General features: G+C 40.5%; 1 long non-coding RNA gene across 1 annotated transcript; it reads right to left on the bottom strand.

Moving 5' to 3' along the window:
- Positions 1-269: 269 nt before the first annotated feature.
- Positions 270-1,934, bottom strand: LOC121898276. The gene is made up of 3 exons (XR_006096402.1): positions 1,822-1,934; positions 1,153-1,353; positions 270-848 (listed from the first exon to the last, which is right to left on the bottom strand). It is a non-coding gene; the product is annotated as an uncharacterized LOC121898276 (long non-coding RNA).
- Positions 1,935-18,364: the final 16,430 nt, after the last annotated feature.

The following is an 18,364-nucleotide window of genomic DNA, read 5'->3' on the forward strand; positions in this document are numbered from 1 at the left end:
TTGCACAGTGTCATCATTAGTAGTCCATTGATATTAATGGCCCTGTGAAATTTTAGCAGCAGTGCTTATAATTTTGCAGTGGCAGTGTGCTGAATGAATATAGGGGAAACACTGCCTCTATGACAGTAAACTGAATATCTTTGGGTTGTGGACAAAACAAGACGTTTGAAGATGTCATCTTGGGTTTTGGGAAACAGTGATCGACATTTTTCACCATTTTCTGACATTCTGTGGACCAAACAACTAATTGATTAATCGAGAAAATAATTGACAGATGAATCGATAATGAAAATAATCGTTAGTTGCAGCCCTCCTTAACAGTATTGGTTATAACTGATAATCAATTTTCTGATACATTAACACCTAATTTTTCTTTCTCATTTCATTACTCTGTAAACTGTTGACATATGTCCTTCAGTAAACGTCCCAAAGGACCATACTCGTGCCTACAGCCTTGCCGATATGTCCATTCAATAAATGTCAAGTGCTCCTTCAAAAGAGACTCATTCCTGTTTCCTCTCAGTTGCCATATTTGGATTTGTAAATCCCCCAGCCCTCTCAGTGTTCTGAGTATGTCCTCCACTGTTAGGATCAATAAAGCTCCTCCTGTGGTTCACAGAGAAATGGGTGTACCCAGCAGTGGCAAGTGCACCCATGTATGCCCGCCACTGATCACTTATAATTGTTGATCCCCGACAAACATGTCTTCTGATGACTGGGAGCAGATGGCACCGAGAGCGTTTCTTCACAAGTCTGAGAACTGGCAGCCCTCTTTCTCCTTTGATGCCTAGCATTCCGAAAACCCACTTTCATCTCCTGCATGTCTTGCCGTATCGCCCTCGGCCATACTGTTAAAAAATAATTTACAAGGATCAGAACATGTCAGAATCAAAAAAGGCACAAATACATATTGAAAAGCGACACCATTCACTTACTGCTCATCACAGAAAATTACCACAGGTCTTGCCATCCACATATATGGGGGTATAGCATCAGACCAGTAGTTAAATGAGAGATACCACCTACTAATGGAAATATCGTGAAAATGTATCATTTCAAATGTATGACAGTTGCACACTAAGCTTTCAAAGTCCTGAGTATAATATAAAAATAGTAGTAGTAAATCAAACTATATCATAAGAGAACAAATACCTTCCGTTTATGGCAGAAGTTGCTTTCATCTATCATCACAAATTCATGAGGATCAAGCTGCTGTCCTGTCTTCCCCTTTCTCTTCATTGCAGGATGCAGACATTTCACAGTTTCTTGCTCATTTTGGACAGTGTGTGTGTACTTTATGAATTCCCGTCCTGCAACATGTCAGTTTGGCACAGCCTCAACCCTTGGAAAAATCTGTGAAAACATCAAAAAAAAAAAAAAAAAAGAAAAAAGAAAAGGTAAAACCATGAGTTGATTAATAGTCTAAATCAAGAAACTATTACGCTTTAAAATTGTTACTCAGAGCAGTCTTTTATTGTCATGTCACTTTGAGGGATGTTTTTTTCCCTTTATTTTACTTCAGTAGGATGTGACATAAAGCCAAGTTAATGTGTTGATGATGAATATAAAATGCATTCAATGCTCTGACATACTGCATAAATCTTCAAATCTTGTTAATCACAAAAAAAAAATCAAGGACAAAGCCACTGCTCTGTAGAGGAAGAGTTCTGTCTTGAGGTTGTTCATTAAAAGATGACATGACACTACAAATGGAGTTTTAACCAAATCTCAACTTAATATATTACCACAATGTCTTTCTGAGAAATATAAACATTTACATTAGCATCAAGCATATAAATCAACAGCTCACATCTTAGGTACCTGTATATATACACATTAGCCAGGTGTTTAGACTTATTCTACTCCTCTCAAAAAATGACCCTGATCTGATGGACTTTTTTACAGCTCTCCCCGATGGCTTCTGTGACGGCACATCCTGGTGGAACATAAAACAGGTAGGTAGGCGATTTGGGGTTACATTAGGCCCAAAATCACTTTAGTTTTACATAACTTATACTGTAAACACAACACTGGTATTGAACAGTGAGTGATAGTCTTGTCATCCAATTAGTTAACTGCAACAGCAACGTTACTGTCAACCGGACAAGATATAGTCTGGGCATGTCACAATATGGATAGTTTAAAGTCAGAATTCTTTGAAAACTCAGGACTCAAATACATTTTTCACATTTGGCCCTAATCCTCTTCCATAGTAATGTGTCTTTCCATGATGTCTTTGTCTTCCTAGAAGTAATAAGCAGTGTGGATGAAGTCAAGTTAACTGAGGCCAATGATGAGCACAATGATGAGTTTGCTAGAATAAGTGGTAACATGTGTGCATAAGACATGACATCTGTCATAACCATGACATGATACTTGTCATGAGCATGAAGCAATCTTTCTGAGTCTTTATGAATTGCCATTAAGTGTCATTCGGTCAATTATATCATTTTTAATGCAAAGTAATTATGTCTTAAAGAAACTATTTAGCTTTATATGTTAACATTACATTACATTCAGTCATATGTGGTTGGTTTTGACACTGACTGTCATGAGACTATTATAATTGTGTCATGACTATTTTTTTACTTGACCTCAACTACAGTGGCACAATTTGGACTAGACTGGTCCAAACTGTATTATGCCTGTGACTTCTTGTTTATGCAATAGAGGAATAGAGCATGTCGACCGTAACGCCATAGTGAACAAGTGACTATTGCAGAACTTGCTGCTGTAAACCCAGAGAGATATGAGGCTCTAAGAAAAACATTCATCAAGAATGATAGTCTTGCTACTTTTGCTAAGCTTTGCTACTCTTTTTGTGTTGGGGAACAAGAGGCAAGATATAAACAAGAAATCATTTTTTGTGTGTTTGTGTGTTCATACAGACAATTTAGGGGGATTAAGAAAAGTAAATTTCCATTGACATTGAAATATGTGATTGCTGGCATTTTGTTACTGGCCTTACCTTACAGTACATTGTAAGTGCTTTTTTGTTTTTATGTTGATAAGTGGAACAGGCCACTAGCTATCTGTTGTTAATACATTGCATCATTTTGAAAAAAAATGTTGTGTCTATTTGGATGACATTTGATTGTTTTTGTTGAATATTTAGTTTTCAAGGGGATACAAATTAGTGAACAGATAATATAGTAATAGTGACTTAATGAATCAAGAATGACTGTGTGAAAGTAGCAAATACTTCCTTTTAGTGAATGTTTATTAAGCATTTACAAATGAGAATCACAATGTGACTTTACTTTGGGGGCCACAAGTCAGGTAAGTAATGGTGACCTCATGTGTGAAGTAATGATTAAGTAATGATGGACACATCATGTGTGTTTTACACTCAGTTGTCAGTTTATTAGGTATCGCCTGCAGCACTTCTGTTGAGCTTAAACATGTCTGATCACTCTCCTCTAATTTGTCAATTTACCTGCTGGATGATTTTGGCATCTTTATCTACTGTGCTTCACTCCACTGCTTTCAACAACACAAATACAACTTTAAAAAACAAATCACGTTCCACTCACTATTGTAAATATGTCAAAAACATGATTGGGTCTATTCTCATAGAAATATGAAACTTTTTTTTTTTTTTATCAGAGAGTCCTGCATGTTCCTGAAATAAATGTTTATGTAAGAGGAATCCAGCTAATTTGGCTGCATATCAATTAATGTATGACGTAACTGTGAATTAAAATTCCTCAATGAATGATCTATTAAGTGTGAACTGATCACATAAAGTCATAGTGACTTGATCATTTGTTAATGGTGAACAGGAAGTCATGATTCATCCTGCATTAATTCATGCATTAATTTATCATGAGTCATGCATTAGTTAAGCATTACTTAAGCATATGATTTTTTACCCTCATTATAAAGTGTTACCAAAACTACTTGACAATCATAAAAAAATCATGCATATCGACTTCCAGTGTTGTCATGGTAATACCCAATACCCTTCAGGGCATCTAAAGCCACAAGGAGCTGCAGGGACAGAAGAAGAAATGACATGGTTTGACAAGACATCTCAGTGCTGTCAGCTGCTCTTTGTGTGTGTGTGTGTGTGTGTGTGTGTGTGTGTGAATGCAGAGATAGATGTTGTACAGGAAGAGAAAATATGTCAAGTCCCTGTATTCAGTCTTTGAGAGTCATCCAGGTAGCACAACATGTGTAGACACAGCTAACCCATTAATCATGCCCATTAACTACAGTGTTTGCTAAGTATTCATTACATCCATGTGAAGAATCCAACGCGTATGATTTGAATGAGGAGCCCTCCCACAGAGGAACGTGTTAGGGAAACAAAGAAAAGTGTATCTGAGAACAGTGCTTTATCTGCTTCCTTATTGTGGTACTCCACCACCGTGTTTTTTCCTGCAATCACAGTGGAAGGTCAAAGCTTGAGGTCACGTGTGCTAACAAGGTGATCAATGTTAATCACAGGCTGAGTGATCAATACAGATGAGTGAGAGCAGCATTAGTCAGAGCCTTTGGATTACTGGCAAATGAACCACATGCTTTGGGAGTTTTCTTTGTCGCCCATCAAAACATTGATTAGATGGTTGCAATTGCACTTTGTCATTAACCTAAAATTAGTCAAAATGTGATGTAGTAGCATTGTTGTTATGATCATACAGTGAGAGAATGTGCTAAAAAGCTATATGGGAGTACAGAATAACATTAAGGGTGTTTGTATTCTGCATAATATTTAGCAAAACGTGACACCCCTGAAATCATCGCTGCTCTGTAAAACCAATATCAATCCTCCCCAATTGTGCACCACAGTTCAGCAGCAGATAGTCTTCCTCTCCTCCGTAAGTGCCAGACTCTCGCTGGGAGTTTCTAAAGAAACGCTGCCTCGCTTTAAAACGCTGTGACGTCGCCACTGACCCAATTCTTGCAACGAACCCGCAAGCCGCCTCTTGCGCTGCTGTATCTGCATATTTAACAGGAGGGAGCGGGAGAGAGAGGGGGTAGGGAGGGAAAAGAAACTCAGTGCCCCTTCTCCACTCGCCATCAAAGCTTACATTTACTGACGTATGACTATGATTTTTTGGCTGCCATAAATTAGGGCTGAAGATGAACCTCAAAGTCAGCCCTCCTCTTCCTCGTCATGGGTGTCTTGCCTTGTGTGCAGTCACCGTAGGGGGAAGAATCAGCTGATGAATATGCTGTCAGTAAAAGAAGATCACTCATCACAGAACCAAAGACCCGCAGACAAATTTAAGGGAAGCCATTGGCATAATCGTACAGTCAAGAGTCGAGACTGTGCGTCTATATGCGTTTCAAGCAATGTTTTATTGCTCTGTGAGGCTGTGTTTGCCCACATACACACAAGAATTCTGTTTGTGTGTTACGTCAACATCCATTTTGATTTTAAAGTACAAGGAAGTCGAGCTTTGCGAGTTTCTATTTGCAAAAGCGACAGCAACCGGCAGAGCCGAGGAAAAAGAATGTGATTCTGTTTGACATGCTGAAATCCAGTCTCATCCTCAGCTGTCTGTTTGAGAGCAGCAGACAGAGATATGGACAGAGGGGAAGATAAGTAGAGCGTAAATGTTCCTTTAACACATCATATATTCCGGGCTATCGCTACACATTTCATCCCTCTCTATCTCCTCCATCTCGACACACAGCATACACCAGGCCTGGGAGGTACACAACATGAAGCTCTCAGACATACTGAGCAAATTAAACATTGTTAAAGATGAAATGTTGCAGTTACGATGCTATCAGAGTTGTAAACTCTTCTCAGGAATCACCTAAGAAACCATGAGAACCCTGTTCCTTGTTACACATAGATCAAATGTGACTGTAGCTATGCATAGACTTGAGTGTTTTATGGGATGACTTTTACATAAAAAATATGGCCAGGATAATGTAATTTTGCTCACATTCATCCTTATATTTTTCTGCCAGGAAGTTTAAATGGAACAAATTTGAATGGAATGGACATTTAAAATTCCACGGTAACTGGGCAAACTCCATCTGCTTATTAAGCTCATGTGATATGATCAAAAGCTCCAGAAGAGCTACTGAATGGATTTTGTTGTGAGATTGTTTTCTCAGCTGTTGTTTCCAAGGTTAAGAATGAACTTTCAATTACAGCTTTTAAGATAAAAGATTAAAAAAGACAATAAGTCCTTAAAGTGCAAAAAAAGGAATGACAACTGTGCAAACACTATTTGCTGATGAAGATCATGTGATAGGATTGAAAGCTCCAGCTCCCCTAAAAGTTACTACATGAACCTTGTGTGCCAAATAATGTTGGAGAAACACTGATTTTTGTGTTTTCTGTTTTTACCCGTTTCAATAACTGTCTCCATTTGTTTTGTAGAGGAGGAGACCTCTGCGGATAATTCAGCTCCCAGTAAAAATCTCCTGAACGTCTGGATCTTAAGTTGTGAGAGAAACAAGCTGAGCAAACGTTAGCAGCAGCTCAGCTCGCACCTCCTTCGGACATCCTGTGTCCACTGAACAGGGTCAAAGAAACACTCATTTTTAACATGAAACTGCAGTGTTTTCATCAGCTTTAATCACTGGGTCTGTTTTTTTTTTTTTAGAGAGAGGAGGAGACCTCTGCAGATAATTCATCTCCCAGTAAAAACCTCCTGAACAATGAACACTGAAGTGGGAGAATCTGGTTGTTTGACAATGAAGACGACAACTCCCATGATCCCATGCATTTAATATGTAGACTGGTCCTCAGCAAAGTTTATTTATTTATTTATTTTTGTTTACCTAGTTAATTAATATGAAGTTAATTTATAAAGTTAATCTACTTTCATAGTGTTCTTGATATTCCAAATTGTAGTTGATTTAATAAAACCCAGAATTTTTCCTCCATTCTTATTAAACCTGCAAATGCAGTAGTGCTTTAGTAATTCAGAGGGTACTTTAAAATCTACTCTTTGTCAGTGTCCGTTAGACATATATGACCCTCACCTGCCTGGCTCCATTCTTTTTGGCTGCCATGGTGACATAACCACATCTGACAGCCTGAGCTGAGAATGAGCTGAAATGAAGAGTCGTGGCCTCCAACAAACAACTCCTCCCATGTGTTGTACCTTTTCTGGCACTTACATAGAACTCCATCACTCTTTCTGTCCTGCTCTGTATCTTATTACAGGCACTCTATAAGTTTGTGAAGCATTAGGGAGTCAGCGTGTCGTACCGTGGCTCCGAACCAACTCCCTAACTTAGAAATGTGGGTTACATATGGGTCTAAGTGGGTGTGAAAGAGAATGTTAATCAGTTGAATGCTTTTGTCTGCCTCCGAGGGTGGAGTTGCATGTGTGTGTGCACACATGGATGTGTCTGTCTATGTATGCGTGTGCGTCCATATGTTGCTGCGCTCAGCAGGGGTGCATGTCAGGACGTCCTACACCAACAGCTGGAGGAGGCCAACTGCGAGGCAGTCTCAGCGGTGGGTCATAGCCCATCATCACACCCAGTACACAACCGGACTGAGCCATTTTGTAATAATCTAGTGTGGTGAACCAGGACGTCCTCTTCAATCACTCCTGACCACAGTCATTTTTTCAGAGGACAGTGTGTGCGAGCTCACTGTAAGTGCAACTTGAGGAGGTGACACCAGAAAGGAAAAAAATCCTGGAAAAGCTCCAGGATTACAAGGCAAGCGCCATTGTACAGTTTCTGGGACACGGTGCAAGTGTTTGTGTTTCTCATTTGAGTCTGGTTTGTGGCGGAGGCAGAGTCAGATGGGAAATATTGGATACTCCCCCTGCACCTCGGCACTTGTCTCGTAAATCCAGCGTCCCCCTGTCATTCCCCTTCTCTTTTAGCTCTCCCATTGGCGGCGTTCCGTCTCCTCACCCCATGTGGGTGTGCTGCCCGCTCATTATTATTTCTTCCTCTCCAGCTTTGTCTTTGTTTCACAACTTCTCCCCCGCTCTCCCCCATCCTCTCACATTGTCGCTCTCATCCTCGACACCCTCATCTCTTCCATCTCTCGGCAGCGTGTAAGAGTTGTTACTCTTCCGCTTCCTTAGAGTTTCCCTCTGCCAGGCTGTCTAGAGACAAAACACTTAAGATACTTTAGGAAATAATTAACACCCTGCTAAGCTGTAAGAGACAAAGCCAGGCGCTGCTGAAGACGAGTGTGAGAAGAGGTAACAGTCTTCCATGCTTTTCACTTACAGGCACTGGTCACATATAGACTTATGTGTGACATATTTATCACTTTCACACATACATCATCAAATATCAGCATGCCAGCAGCCCTGTCTACATGTCCCACATCTAGCTTTACAATGTTAAAGTCAAACTGAAATTGAAACATCCTTACTAAGAAATCAGTAAATATTTTTTGGTCAAAAATGTAATTATCAAGAGAAGAAAAATAAGTTTTATTCATGTTTCTGCAGTGACAACAAAGTTTTTTGGTTTTGGAATCAACTGATAGTCAGTAATTTGATTGGTGCGGGAACTAAAAATAGTTCATAACGCTTCAATTCAAACGTCCACACAGGCAGTTAACAAGTTGGTTAGTCCCATCTGTGATTTGAGCAGCTCGTACTTTGTATGTTGCTCTGTGTTGAGATTCAACAGCTAACATTAGGTAAACCCCCCTTCTTTGTACTGTATAATATGGCACGAACACAACACTGGGCATGAATAAACATCGACTCACCGGGTGTTGGTCTAGTGTTTATCTAGTGGGAATCACTGCTAACGTTAGCAAGCTAGGCATTCAAGCTTCCCTTTTCTAGCTAGTTAGCCTAGCTTGCTAGCTTCCGGTAAGCCGTGCAACACAGAAGTTGACAACATGTCTGCTAGCAGTGCTGGTCCTCAAATGTCAGTCAACTGCTAGTGTTGGAAACACGCACTCAGACCTGAAGCTCAGACACTGTCGCCACGGATATGTCCAAAAAACTGTTTTATTCTCTTTTGAAAAATGACAAAACATATATTCAATACCTGCAAAGTGATTATAGTTTATATTTCCTTACAGAAACAGCAAGGAGAACTCAAACTCAAATTATGTGAGTGCACATAAGTATGGATGTGTGAGTGTATATATGTGGGCTAACTGAGTTCTAACTGTGTTTTTGCATTTTCAAGAATTTTTATACTTATTAGTTTGTGTTTAAGTGTGGGTGAGTGTATTAGTGTGTGTGTGTGTGGGGGGGGGGCAAACTCCTGATAATTACAGAGAAACAGCAAGTGGCTTTGTGCAGCTCTACTTTGGCCATTCACTCCAACACAACCGTGACAGGCAGTCGGGCCATTCAACAAGCGCTCAGAAGGCCTGCATTCATGCATGGCCCTTAGAATTACACACAAACACACAAACATATACCATAACACGCACACACACACACACACACACACACACACACACACACACAGGGGTATACAGATACAATCTCAAAATATGGTATGTATGGACTCCATTTCACCCAACATACACACACACACACAGAGAAAGTCACTCTGCTGGTTTCTCTTGTATATACATTCATTTAGATATAAACACATGAAACAGGAGACACTGGTGATTCAATCAACAAAAAGAAACACATGCACACACGCACGCACACATTTCCAGAGGCCCTCAAACGCAGCCCTTTTCTTGTTTTGTCTGCAGTGTAGCTAAGTAGAATTTGCGCTAAAATAACTTCAAAGGCTCTGAAGGAGGGGCCACTCTGAGGAGTATGGGTAATTAGGACTGTGGAGCGAGAGAGAAAAGAGAGAGGGAGAGAGGATGAGTGAAAGGGGGAAAGGGAGAAGGATCCTCTCAGCCACAATGGATGAATAGGAAGAGACGGTTTGGAGAGAAACAACAAGGGGGGAATACTGGGAGCACTTCATGATAACACTTGAGCGCACACACACACACACACACACACACACACACACACACATACACAGATTGTCGGTGTGATAGCACGCCACGAGACAGGAAATTTTGGCGGTGGAATTTACTCCCAGTTGTAAACATGACGCCGGATACACAGACACAACCGCGCACACACATGAAGCAAGTCATACAATCAAGTGGAGACAGACAGTGGTAGACCAAAAACAGACATTTCTCCTTCTATCGCTCTCTCACTTACACACACACTCACACACACACACAGATAAAGTGCTCCTAATGGCAACACTGCAAACAGCAGTGTGTTTTCAGCCAGCCGTTCAGCCTGTCCACCCAGCCGTCACAAGAGCCCTCACCACCAGCTAATGCATGGCTATTTATAGCACGTAAACGACACTAAACATGTCGAGATTGTCCCCTATTGCCACCTGCACAAAGATAGCGAGATTACTAAATGCTACTGTCAACAATATTAAGCTCAGTGCTTTTTAAAATGTGTCCAATCATGTGGAATTTCTAACAAATCTTGGCCAAAAGAACAGTTACTGCCTGTAAGAATAGTTTGCTTAAAAATACAGGCAATACCTCAGTAAACAATGAAATGAAAGTATAGAAAATGGAGAATTGAAGCTTGGGAATGAAAGCTTAGAGAGAAAACGGAATCAGTATGCGTGTGTGAGTGTGTGTGAGAGAGAGGAGGGAGACAGTGGATACAGACAGAGGGGTGAGAGTGCCCTCTGTTGACCGAGCTGGGTTTAACAGATTATCATCACAGATAGACACACACACACACACACACATACATTCACATGAGACAAGCAGCAGTGTTCAGTTACTGTTTAGTCTGCAAGCTAACACACAGACACACACACACACACCACGGCAACACACGTTACTCCCCAGAAATCAGCTACATTCAGATTTGAGCATGAAAACGGAGGCACAAGGAGGATATTGTGTACGTCAAAGAATTTCCATGCACCTTTACGTGTGTGTGTGTGTTTCTGTGTGTGCTTCTGTGTGCACGTAAACCCTGTTGGACCGTCAGCGGCTCTGCAGATCTCTGGATCCCTGCTGAGCTGCAGCTGCCTGAGTGACATGTGCTGGTTGAGCCCCAAAGCCCCTTCAACTAAAATCACTTATCCTCACCCACACACACACACACACGCACAGACACACACACACACACACACAATGTCCATCTGCAACTGCTCTGAAAATGAAACTGTTGTATGTTAAAGCCGCATCCAGCAGTTTCCTGTTGGGATAAGAGGAGAGTCAAGCAGTTTGATGGATGACGTCAGCTGCTGAGGAGTCGCAAATAAATTTTTTGTGTGTTGTTGCTTTAGACATCGACTGCAGTGACATCATTCTGCCTGCTTAGCTCCTCCTCTTGCCCTGTTAGGATTTAAATCTGGGTCTTGTTTTTATTGTTTTGGCTATCGTTCCTGTCACTTATGATAACATTTGCCTCAATAAATGTATTGAAGAGATCTGAGAAGCAGCAGTGTAACACCATGAGGCAATCAGACAGGTTTTAAACACATTTTTAGATAAACTCACCTATCTAAACCACTTATTTGGAGATGAACAAATATCTGCTTTAAATGTCCATGTGTTTCTTCACACATCCCCATCTGAAAATGAGTGACTGAGTGCTTAGTGTTTACTTTTCCACCCTATTTCCTGTGTGATAGTGATATATCATCTCTGCAGTTTTTTCCCAAAGGTTCATAAAAGTGTAATAACTTCCTCTGACATCCTAACAGGAGATGGTCTTTATTTTGGGCAAGGCAGCCACTTTAGACTAATCCACCTGCTGATTTTTGCTTGCCGCCATTACTGTGGTGGTAGTGGCGACGTGAACACATTTTTACAGACACTGAGAGCACAGATGTTTGGGTTTATCACAGTCATACCTATTAGCGAACGTGGAAGTTATTCAGTCTCGAAACACTAATGTGAAATTTGTTATGACACAGATTTTGGGGAAAATAGCATTGGCGTACTGCTTTTGCTGACCTCTTCTAAATTTTTTGGATTCTAACTCTTATTTTAGTGGCATTTCAAAGTGGTTCAAAAGAAATAACAGTGCTATTGAGCAGATTTGCAAGTAAGATGCTACAGCGGTAGTTTTTCACTTGCACCTTCAATCCGAATTAGTCTGCGGGAAACCCTGCATTGTAAAAGTGTATGGTTGCAGTGCCGTGGTAATTATAGAAGGTGACTGTTGAACTCTGCAAGATCTGATGGGTGTTTACATCATGGAGGTTGAGGAAAGGCTTTTAACATTCCCCTTGATTTTCACTTACAACTAAGTATCTGACCTTATCGGTTATAAGCTCATGGTTTAGTAGCTGTGATGGAAAATGAAAAAAAGTCTGTCTACAGCTTGATTCATACCATCAGAGGTGAATGACATTGACTTGTGAAGGTCAGATTTTTATGAAAATTTCAGTATCAGCTCCAGGTACAGTAGGCTACTGGTGTAAAGAGTGTAAAGGTTCATTCTTGATCTTGGAAATAGCAGTTTGACAAAACAATCTTTAATCAGCTACTGGTCTGACGCCACTGTCAGCACTTCTGTCTTCACTACTCTAATTGATTATTTCGCTCCAAACTGGGGAAACGTTCTTTTATCACTCTCTCAGATACACAGACATCACCTGTACAAACAAACAGACACACACAGACAGGTGGCGTCATCTGGGTGACAAGTTGACAGTGAGACGGTGAGTCTGGCTCCGAGGGGGGGCGTCTGCTGTCATATTTAGAAGACACACACACACACACTAATACACCTGTTATGTAACACTGCTGGAGCCTATAAACCTCGTACCCTCCAATGTGACATTTCTGACTCTGTTAATTGGAGTGGCAGCTACTGTGATCACTGACTTTGATGTTCAATAAGACAAAAGTAATTACAGCTATTCAAACAGCATGTTGTGACTCCATTGTTGCTCTGATCCACGCGGCTGCTCTGTTTTTTTGATTCCCTCGAACGTTCTGCAGATGTGAGTTTTTGTCCGACAGCAGTGGTGATAAGCGCTATGAGCTTGTCATAGCTGTGCCCTGGGTTGGAGTTTGTCTTCTGTGAAATATCCAAATGTCACTTTTTCAACCCCACCCCCTCCTCCCCATCTTCTCTTCGTCTGTCATCCCCCCCCTTTCCCTATATTCCTGTCACTCTGTCTCGCTCGCACCATCTATCAAAGCTCCCACTGTTTACTTTCTTCAATCTCCTCCTTTCCATCTCTCATTGTTGCTTTCTTTCTCTCACTTGCTTGCTTCGTTCTCCCATTTTCTCCCTCTCTCTCCCTGTTTCTCTTTGTCTCTTTGATGTTAGTGCAGCGCTGACACAGACCCACGCCAGAATCAACTCCCCCTGAATGTTAATGGAGTTCCTAGATTGTGGATGCAAGTGTGTTCACATGTATTTGAGAACTCTATATATCTGTATAAATGGATGCATTCATGGTGCAGGCAAGCATTTTGTGCCACTGACTGATTACTTCGTGTATCTGGAAAAGTTTTTGATTTTATGCTTCATCAGTCCTAAAAAGAAAAGCTTCTTTGAATGTTTTCATTGTTATTTTACTGTCTGACAGAGTAGGCAGTTAATTAAGTCATCTGTCATTTTTTAATTTTCTCATATCATTTTTGTATTTTATTTAAAGCACATATGTGTAGAAATGTATGTGATTATAGTGACATTAATGCTGCTCTAATTAGTATTTTTATATTAGCAATAGATTAAATGACTATGTGTTATGTGAAGGGTGTCTCTTATAGTGAAAAAAAAAATTATCTTCCAACCATTCAGTTACCCACTGCTAAATGGAGCGTTTTAGCATCTTTCAGCTCATTGTTTTGGCTACGGCCCACAACTTAACTGTTCTGAATCACTCTCAACCGTCTCATCAACCTTGTTTTTTTCAAACAAAGGAAAAAAGCAAAAGGCTTTAAAATAACTGACTGTGTGCTAGCTGCCCAGCATCAAGTGGCAGACTAGCTAGTTGGCAGCTAGCTAATGAATGTAGTGGAGCATCTAAAAGTTATAAAGAGTCAGATATTTCAGATTTATCAGGAGTTAGTGGACACCAAAAAAGCCAAAAGGAGAGTTAATATTGGACTTAAATTCAGACACATGATTCCAAATGAATGCTAATGTTGCTTCATGTCTGCTGGATGTGTTAATAGGCAGCTGTTTGCTAACACAAGGCCATATGAAGCTTATAAGATGTTACAAGGTCAATGTTGTATTTACATCTTGTTTCCCTATTTTCAAGTGTAACATTGGAGACATATGTGAATTCCCACCACCTCCTTTATTCCTGTTGCTACAGTATATCCTTTTATTTGCATTGTCTTAGTTTGCTGCAGTTTCCACAACAGAATCATTATATTTTCGATGTAAACTTAACCTAGGTCGACAGCTGATCCTTGATAATCAGGCAAGCACAGTAAAATCAATTTGAATGTTTACTTTTGGCAAAGCTGTGCTGCTGAATTTGACATCTTCCACATGTGTCCATACTGAATCCTGTTCCCAGGTCTGTGGAAGGTGGAAAACCCTGGAACACAGTGCGTAGTAGCTGCATCCAACTTTCCCTCCCCAGGCCTCCGCTCAAGAGACCAGTGCAAAAGTTTAGTGAAAACACACATGCATTCTTCACACTGTCTCACACACATACACTTGGACATGAAGGTGAGATCTTTAATCACTGTGCATTTGTCTTATTTGACGTACATCTCTGACCTAATACGTTATTCACAGTGCTGGGGCGTAACCAACATCCTTATGATTCAAAGGTCTTTTTTCCTTCTTCCTTTTTCCCAAAGCAGTCGTTTGCTTTTGTATTCCCATAACCCCTCTCTTTCTCCCTTTCCTCACCTCCATCCCTTTTCTTCCCTATCAGAACTGCTCCCTGCTGTCAGAACTCCTGCAAAGCTGTGCAGGGCATTGCAAAGCATTGTATTGTGGCAAGCTCTGAGAAACAAAGTTGAGTCTGATTTCTTTGCCATTATCAGTGCGCCTGTTTCCCCTCATTTCCACACAAATGGCTTGTCGGCCAGTGGCGCAGCGCCACAACCAATGCCAGTCTTTGTAGCGCTTCCAGGTGGGTGATTTATGCGTGGCGCTGAGCCCCCAAAGCACCACTGAGCCACTGTCGTCTCCCTTCTGCCAGGCTTGGCCCCCGATGGGATATAAATCCTTCTTAGACGCCATTGCTGACACTAATGAACAAACAAACTTCCTCTCTATTATTTCTCTATTATAGCTCTCTATTTCTCTCTATTGGAAATATACTCTCTGTGTTTCCCTTTAACTTGAGCAATGGATTGATTTCATTCTCCAGCTTTTGCCCATCTCCCTTTGTTATCCATCACTTCGGTTCAGTTGCTTTTTGGAATGAGTATGTAGCAGAAACTTCTGGCAAACCAGTACAGTAACAAGTAAATTTAATTTTTAAAAAACATCAAAGGACATCTTTAGAAATGTATTTTTCAGTGTTGATACAAAACATATTTCTGCATTGAAACTGCTGATAGCTGAAGTCCTGTGAATATTTTAGACCTTTAATTTTGACCATGCAAAATATCCCATTCAAATTTAGATTTTCCACCAGAATTTGACTCTTGTCATGGTGGAAAAGCTCCTGAAACTACATCTGGACCATTTTTCACTCCAGGGTTATTTAGCAAAAATGCTAAAATAAATGGTTTTCCTACAGTATAGTAACCCTTTGTTTGTATTGATGAGTGTTTGCCTTATGGTGAGCAAATTAGGATAATTTTTGCTGTGGTTCAAATGATACTGAGATGATTAGCATTGAATTACAATAACACATAATCAATAAAAACCAACTGATAAAAACATAAAAACAGCAACAACAAAAAACTTTACTATCAGTTTGTCAGCGGTGATTTCCTTCTCACCAAATGTTTCTACAGCAGACCTGATGAAGATGTGGGTATGAGGAAGATGAAGCCCCAGACTGAGAGGAAGAGTGAGTGCAAAAGAGCAGCAGACGGAGGCAGGCTAATGGGTTCAAACTGGCCTAATCCTTCCATTTTAACCAGAAGGGTCAGCCAAACACACACTCCGTCCCTAATTGTTCCCATGCCATCACTGTCACACACACATACACTGTACACATTTGCACCATTATGTTATTTTTCTTTACCTGAAAAACATTGATTCATAGAACAAGATAGATAATACAGTACATACATCCACATGCACAAACACATGCGGTCAAAAACACACACACACACATACACACACACATGCATATAGTATCGTCATGAAATAAACATCAGGGGTTGAGTCTGTTTGCCTTTGTTTTCATAGCCTGAGTGAGCTGTGCAAAGTGCTGCGCTGTAATTTTAATGATATTTATGACTGTGCACACACACATCTGTCTCCAGCTGTCAACTTAGACACACATGCATGTATGAAGACATGCAAGCTTGCATACACACGGACATACAAATATGGGCAATCTTGCATAGACACATATAGCAATACGCTTGTATAAACACACACTCCAGCTGATGCAATATGCATGTCAGCATAATAAATGGAGATGACAACTGGCGTTACTGCAGACAAGCTTTCAGAGAGAAAGAAAGAGATCAAGACATGCTTGAAAGAGGGTCAGAGGGTAGAAAAGTGTAGAAATACTAAAACACTGCAAAAAAAAGAGTAAAGAGATTTGGACAAAAAGATGGAAATAATTAAAGCTGGAATGAAAAAAGAAAAGATAGAAGGAGGTAATTGTTGGTTGAAAAAGGAGTAGGAGGGTTGTGGTTGGAGACTCACACTACAGGATAATAGATGGATATCTGTGTGTGTATGTGTGTGTGTGTGTATTCCTTCTCACTGGGACCAGATGAAGTATTCCTCAGTGTCTGTGGCGATCGACCAGAGCAGTGCAGCTCCAATGATGGATACCACCGCACTAATCGCTCCTCCGATGCCTTCTGTTTCTCTCACACATACTTTGCTTCATTCTCACTCATTCATTTATCTCTCTCTCTTTTTTTCTCCTCCCTCACTCTCAGTCCCCTCACTCATTCCCCCTTCCAACGCTACGGCACACAAACAGAAACAAATCACAGATTTAATAAAATTAAGTTGGGAGGGAGGCCTGCCGGAGGGGTGTTTGTTTCGCGTCTCTTGACAGCTGCCGCAATGGCGCACCTCAGCCACCCTACTGAGTCCACGGCCCAGGATGACTCTGCCGAAGAAAGTTCCCAACATAATCGTTGTTTCACACATGGAAAACTGCCTCCAGCCACGTAGCTTGCAAAATTCGCCCTTTGTGGAGGATAAATCATTAAGGCAGTGGTTCCCAAAGTAGAGCCCAGGGACCAGCAGGGGTCTTTGAGAGGGGATCCAGAATCTTCAGTGTGTACGTGGACATCCTGGAGTTTGAATGACCTTATTTTTTAGTTCGTTGCTCAGCAAAACAATATTTAAAGCTGGGATCAGACTGGTTAAAATGATCGAACCTTACAGGCTGTCACTTAAATTACAATAAACTACTTTTCAAACGTGTGAATATATCCAAACCTTGCAGTGTACAAGCACAACATGCCAAGCCTTGTACTCCAACAGACTGCATTCCTAAACTGTACTATCTGTCTGACCATTTCAAGCCCTGTTGCATAATCAGTTAACTTGGCTATTGTTGTTCTCTTTGTTAGTGCAAAATGGAGAAAAGTAGTTAATGGAAAATTATGACACAAAACCAGAAGTAACGTGTTAATATTTTGGATTCAAGATGAAGGGTCAGTGTAAAATTTATCATCATTCTCTCCATATACAATACTTGTATACAGTGGATTGATATTTTTCTTTTAGTCCTACAGTATACACAACAAGCCTGAATTGATGATGGAAAGATGGAATGATAGAGAGAAATAATACAGATAAAATGTGGAAATTCTTGTGTTTCCCTGTACTGTACCAAAACAGAAAGATACATCCATCAAAAACAGTTTGCCTTGCCAATTTACTGTGTGTTGCAGTTTGCACAGAAAAGGCAAAGAAATGGAAAACCACTATATTTGGATGAGACGGTAAATGGGCAATGATTTGCAGAAGGATTTGGAGAAAAGTGAACTTCAAGCTCTTCGAGTGAGCTGTGGCTCTGCACTGAAACCTGATGAACTATATTATAAAGTTATACAGCACACGGCTTTATCTAACCGTTTGCTTCACATTTTTGGCTGTTTTTTCCTCCCGCAACATGTAGGCAATCATAATGCTTCCAGTCATAAAATTCAAACGTTTAAAATAATGTTGCACACAGCAATTAGATAAGAACAGTTAGCATTTTTGAACTTCATACTGTATGACTTCATCTCCTGACTGTCAACAACCGACTGGCCCTTACTGGAACATACTTGGTCAAACATCCAACATCTGTTGTGATGCAAGATCATAATTCTAATCGACCCAACACAGAAGTAATGTGTGTCCCCACCTTGAGGATGATTATTCAC

The sequence above is a fragment of the Thunnus maccoyii genome, chromosome 6 (genome assembly GCF_910596095.1).
Source record: "Thunnus maccoyii chromosome 6, fThuMac1.1, whole genome shotgun sequence".
NCBI lineage: Eukaryota > Metazoa > Chordata > Actinopteri > Scombriformes > Scombridae > Thunnus > Thunnus maccoyii.